We start from the raw sequence: 5,928 nt of genomic DNA on the forward strand, positions 1-5,928 counted from the left end.
CCAGGCCATGCGGTTATTGAGAAGAGTCTGCAAGAGGCATCAGAGTACTTGTGAGCCCTGCCACCCTCTGTACAGGGCCTTGGCCTCGGTGCTGGAGGGCCGGCTGCTCCGCAGAGCCCCGCCATCAGTATGGGGTCTCTCCCTCTGCGCTGAGTCTCACTCACTCCGCAGAGCCCCGCCCTCCCCAAGCCCCGCCCCCTCTGCGGAGCCTCGCAATCTGCAAGGAGTCGGATCTCGGTGCTGAGCCTCGCCCACTCTGCAGAGACACGCCCTTTGCGTGGAGCCCCTCACCAGACGCCCGCCCCCTGCGCAGAGCCCCGCCCCCTCTGTGGAACCGCCCCCTCTCCTTGGAGACCCTCCCACTTTTCACATGGCCCCACCCCCTCCGCAGAGCCCTGCCCCCTCTGCCCCAGCCCAGCCGGAGAGGTGGCTGGCTGGCGGTGGGGCAGGCTACTCCCTGGGCCTTGCCTGTCTCCTGTCTCCAGCGCAGACACACGCAGTGTGGCCACATGGGCGGGGGGGCCGGCCAAGGAGGGCCCCGTAGCTAAGAGGCGGAAGGGAAAGGGCAGGGGGAGTAATGGCCCAGCCCACACCTCTCCCTCTCCCGGAGCTCGGAGCTCGGAAGCTGGGGCTGCACTGCCTTTGCCAAATAAAAGGCCAGAGGATGCTGAAAACGCGGCGAGAACAGCTCTTCTCGGATTGCATTGTTGGCAAGCTTTGCGAAGACTCGGGAAAGATAAGCAATGAACAATGAAGGGATGACGTACAGCAGGGTCATTTGTATAAAGTCTGGCAAAGAGCCCATTGGTGAGGCGTCTGGGCCCAGATGAGTGCCCGCCGTCGGTTCTGGCCAAGTACAAGGCCAGTCAGGATTTGTAAGAGCCCGAATTATGGAGAGTTAGCTCTAGGACTTCCAGGGCGCTGGCAACGTCCAGTGAGCCGTGGCGTTCTCCCCCAGCAGGTCCCGGGTTTGTGTTTGGCACATCTGCCGCCATCAAGCACCTGTTTCCAAGGAGCTGTAGGAAACGTTCTCAGGAATGTTGTTGTCCCTTACGTGGCTGGTCGTCTGTGTCCCTCGCTGGGCAGATGGAGGTGACTGGGAGGAGTCACACTGGGCGGGCAGAGAGCTGCGCCCACGGGAGCCGGGGTCGGACTTCCGGGCCTGGAAGTATTTCAGTGGAGGCTCATTGATTCATCGGTTCCTCCACTTGTCCCTTCAACAAACTTTATCGAGGCCTACCATGTGCCTGGTGCCGGGCCACACCGGGGAGCCATCGTCTCCGACCTCACGGGACTCAGATCTCCGCAGGCGAGACCGGCAGCCAGCCGCCGAGCAGGGAAGGCAGGCAAGGGCAGGGTGGGGGATGGCGAGGGATGAGGGTGGGCTGTGGCACTGCCCTGGCTGGGAGACGCCGGAGAGACACAGACCATGTGTGCTGTGGGACTCCTTCTGAGCGGAGGGCCGAACGGGTGCCCGGTGGGGCATGAGCTGGGTCAGGGAGGCTGCAGGCATGAGAGTGAGGGCGAGACCAGGGGACGGATCCCGCGGTGGGGGCAGACCCTACACGGCCCAGAGTCACACAGAGAGGGTCTAGCCTCTGCTGGGGGGCGCTCAGCTCCAGTGAGCGGACTGGACTCCCATTTGCAGGCATGCGATGTGGGCAGGGGTCCCAGTGTATGTGTAGGGAAGAACCCACCCGGGGCACGAGGCTCCGGTGGGGGTCTTGGGGAGGGTCTTCCACCCCTTTCCTCCAGCCCAAGGACATCCTGTGCCTGCTGGTGACAGTTCTCTCCAGGCGAGAGGAAGAGAGTGCCTCCCTCCTGGGCCCTCCCTCCCACCTCCTGAGTGGATATTCTTACCCCCTCCCTCCACCGCCTGCTCCCAATGACGCACGCAGCAGCCACCGGCAGCCGGCATGACTCTCCACTCACATCCGTTGTCACTGTGGCGCTGCAGAGCTCCTGCCGAGGCCCTGGGCTCCTCCCGGTCTTCCTCAGCTCCTTTTCCTCCCAGGGAGTCCTGTCCCCTTTCTGGGCCATGCTGGGGGGGGGGGGGGGGGGGGCAGGAGATACTTACAAAGCCCAGCCCCCACCTCCCTTCGGAAGAAAAGAGACTCAGTGTTCATTTGGGCAGGAATTAGGCAGCCCCAGGGGGAAGGCTGGGGGGCTCCCCTCGGCTGGGAGGGTTCTGGGGCTCAGCGGACTGCACACGCCCTCCCCTCCGTCCCCTCCCCTCGCCCAGGGTCCCGCCGGGTTCACCACGCAGCTCCGTCCTTGCTGAGAATCCAGGCATCTCCTCTAATCCTGACGTGCACAGTTAACTCCAGGTCCTGAGTCACAAGTGACAGTGTCAACGGCTGTGCCTTCCGCTGAGACCCCAGGGCTGGCAGGAGAGGAAGGCCGCTCATCGCAAGCCCGGGCACGCAGGCCATGTCTCCCCAGCCTCTTTAAGTGCAGGGATGCTGTGGCCCAGCTTTGGTGGCGCCCTAGGTAGGAGTGGGGGGGGGAGGGGGGAGGGGCAGGAGACCCCTCCACCTTGTCCATACGCTGGCCGCCTCCTCCGGCTGCCCTCCTGGGTTACTGCACATGCCTGGCGCAGGGCACCTGATGGGGGTGAGGGCAGCCTGGGCGGGCTGGTGTCACAGAGAGGAGGGAGGTCTCCACGGCAGGAAGGGTCAGAGAAGACCACCCTGGGCAGTGATCCCTAAAAGGGTCTCTGTGGTGAACTCTCATGGCCGACCAGCAGGAAGAAGGAGGATTCACCATCAGGACAGCTGCCTCCACCCCAGGCGAGGGAGGCCTGGGGTCAGCGCCCCCAGCCCCGGGGGGTCACGGGCTGGGTCAGGTCTCCATTCATGAGCTGCGGTGCTCCAAGCCCCGGTTCCTGTCGGGAAGTTCGGGAGAGTCTCTCGGGGTCCCCGTCCTTCCAGGGGCTTCCTTCCAAAGCCATACGCGACGTCTGTTAATGTGCTGGACGTAAATTACGGTTGATTCGTTTCCTAGAGTTGCTGTCACGAAGTCCGTAGATCGCGCTCTGAAAGCACGGAAATGTGTTTGCTCACGATTCTGGCGGCCAGAAGCCCTAAATCAAGACGTCAGCAGGGCGTGCTTCCTGTGAAAGGCCTGGGGGACAATGTGTTCCTTGTCTCTCTCCAGCTCCTGGTGTCGCTGGCCGTCCGTGGGGTTCCTGGGCTGGGGGACGGGTCCCTCTGACCTCAGCCATGGCGACTGTCCCTGTGTCTCCGGGTGTCCTCTCTTCTTGTAGGGACACCAGCCACTGGAGTCAGGGCCCCCTACTCCAGTCTGACCTCATCTTAACTAATTATATCTGCAATGACCCTGTTGCCAAATAAAATCACAGTCACAGGCCCCAAGGGGTAGGACAGGGACGTATCTTCTTGTGGGGAACACGCAGTTGTTATCCACACTGGACAGGAAAGTGTCTCCCTCCCTTTAGGAGCCACGGAGGGTGGGCTACGGGGTGTGGTCTGTGGTTGGGTCCCCCCCTGGCGGTCACCCAGGTGGGGCCTATGCTGGCTGTATTTCACCGGCCTTCCAGGGGACTGTCCCACCCCAAGGAGTCGCCAGGGCTGCCATCTCTGCCTTTCCGAAGGTGAGCTGCAGCTGTCTGCCTGAAATGGGGGCTCAGGAAACGTCTGCCTTGGCCGCTGTAGGCTCCGCAGGGGCCCGAGAGAGGGGTGCGCGGGCCCAGGGCAGCTGTGGCGAGGATTGTCGCTGAGGCTCAAGCGCCGGCCGGGTGTCTGGGGGCCCATCCCATCACGGTGGGGACTGTGTGGAAGGTCCAGCGAAGCCATCCAGGTGGCAGAGGAGGGCGATCTGGAAGGGGGGTTGGGGGCAGGCACACACATTCACTGTCATCTCCCCACCGGCCGATGGACAGGGTCAGGCACTGTCTTCTGTCGGGGGCACACTGAGCACCTTGACAGTTCACCAACGGCCCCGCCCCTGGGTCCCCAACAGGGGAGCCTGGAAACAGATCTCTTGCTGCCGGCTGGCCGAGTCTCTGGAGTACATTTCCGCTACCCTGGGCAGTTAGGGGCAGCCTGATGGGCACGCCTGGGGAGGAAATGTGAGCCTGCCGGCAGGGAGGCCCTGTCACCTGAGGCAGGCGACGGGGGCCCTCTCTGCTTCCTTCCACTGAGCCGCCGTGAAACTCCCTGGAGCAGGCTCAGGTGGTGCCTTTGGGGAAGCTTGGGTGCTGTATGCCCAGCAGCAGTAGCTTGGTCTTCCAGAAGGATCTCCAGGCTCTAAGCAGCACCCCCTGCTCAAAGGGCCCTGGGCCTCCACCCTCCCAGCCCAGAGACCAGCCCCAGCATCACCCCCGGGGACATCGTCCTGCAGATGCGGCCCTGGGAGGCTGACCGCAGGCAGGAGGTGCTCCCAGGTGGGGTGCATGTCAAGTGGTTTCTCAAATAGCACGGGGACACCCTCCTGGTGAGGCGTGAGCCTGAATGGGTGAACTCTGGCCCAGGGGAGGGGCCTGAAAAGTGGGTGCTATTATCACCATAGTCCAGTGGCCGCCAGGCCTGAAGGCTCTGCCGTCACATCCAAGTTGACCTTGAGATAAGGCCGTCTGATGCCTCCTCTCCTAGCAGGGAGCAGAGACGGGTGTTGGCTGAGCCCTGGGGTGGGGGGATCACCGTGTGCCCAGGGTGGGGGGCCCTGGCACCCCGGTTTTCTCCTACGCGGGTGACTCCCCGGGGGCTCCCAGGCCAGAGCCGCACCCTCTGGAACTGGTTCTCCTGCGTGCAGTGCTGGGCGGGACAGAAACTGAACAGGCTGTACCCAGGGATGTAAATGACCCTGCCTGAGAAAAAGGAAGGGCGGCCCCAGCCCGGAGCAGGCAGCCCCCGTGCCCCCACACAGCTGGCATGGAAAACTCCCCTGCCCCAGACGCGGCCTCGTCTTGTCTCCGTTCTGGAGGGCGGGGGTAGGAGAGGTGACCCCCGTCGGTCAGACCCCAGGTCCACCCGGGCCTCGTGGGCCTCTCTTGCCCATCCAGCCACCGCAAACTGGGGAGCCCCCGCCAAGGTGAGCCTGTTTCCACCCCTCAGTTTGAGGCCTAGAGTTGGAAAAGCCAGACTGCAAAGGGGGGTGAGCAATGCCAACCATACCGCCAGGATGCAGGGGCTGGGGGAGGGCAGGGAAGACAGAGGGAGGGAGGGAGGGGCTCCCTGAAGGAGAAGCACTCGCCGCCCCCCCTGCCCCAGCCCCAGGAACTGAGCCCCGGGAGAAGAGTATTGCTCAACGCAGGAAGGCGAGGCCAGTTGCTGTTTCCGCGGCCGGAGGGGTCTTCAGAGCCCCGGGACAAGTTCGGCATGGCCCCACTCCTTCCCCTGGGCCTGGAGACGCAGAGTCCCTGCCCTGTGTGAGTCTGCAAGCGGCCACCGGCCCCTGGGTAGCTGTGGGAGCCGTCCTGGCAGGAAGCTGCCCTTGGATGGTGCAGCCGTGACTGGAGCCTGCCCAGCCTGACACCCACCTCACGGGGCCGATACTGGTGTGGGGGCTGGGCCTCTCCTGCTGGGATTGGTGAACCCACCCACATGGGCCCAGGGGCCACGAGCATCCCTCCGCCGGCCAATTCGTGTAGTTAGACCCAAGGGAGGCGGGCGGCCATGAAACAGTTAACTGTGCTCAGAGTTTGCCTCGGAGTCTGCAGCGGTCACCTGAGAGCTCAGTCCTGTAACAGAGCCCCCCCCCGTGTCCCCCCCGTGTCCCCCCCGTGTCCCCTCCCCCCGGTCCCCTCCCCGCTGTGTCCCTCCCCGTGTCCCCACCCCATGTCCCCTCCCCCCGTGCCCCCCCGTGTCCCCCCCGTGTCCCTTCCCCCCGTGTCTCCACCCCATGTCCCCTCCCCCCGGTCCCCTCCCCGCTGTGTCTCCCCCCATGTCCCCACCTCATGTCCCCTCC

At 64.3% G+C, this 5,928-nt stretch overlaps 1 long non-coding RNA gene across 1 annotated transcript in view; it reads left to right on the top strand.

Moving 5' to 3' along the window:
- The first annotated feature begins 2,126 nt into the window (after positions 1 to 2,126).
- The window catches only part of LOC115291397, a 5,024-nt gene continuing 1,222 nt past the window's right edge, over positions 2,127 to 5,928 (top strand). Inside the window, exons 1-2 of the long non-coding RNA XR_003908426.1 lie at positions 2,127 to 2,490; positions 3,004 to 5,389. This is a non-coding gene — a long non-coding RNA (uncharacterized LOC115291397). The remainder of the gene's footprint in view (positions 2,491 to 3,003; positions 5,390 to 5,928) is intronic.

Source organism: Suricata suricatta, chromosome 5 (assembly GCF_006229205.1).
Source record: "Suricata suricatta isolate VVHF042 chromosome 5, meerkat_22Aug2017_6uvM2_HiC, whole genome shotgun sequence".
Taxonomy (NCBI): domain Eukaryota; kingdom Metazoa; phylum Chordata; class Mammalia; order Carnivora; family Herpestidae; genus Suricata; species Suricata suricatta.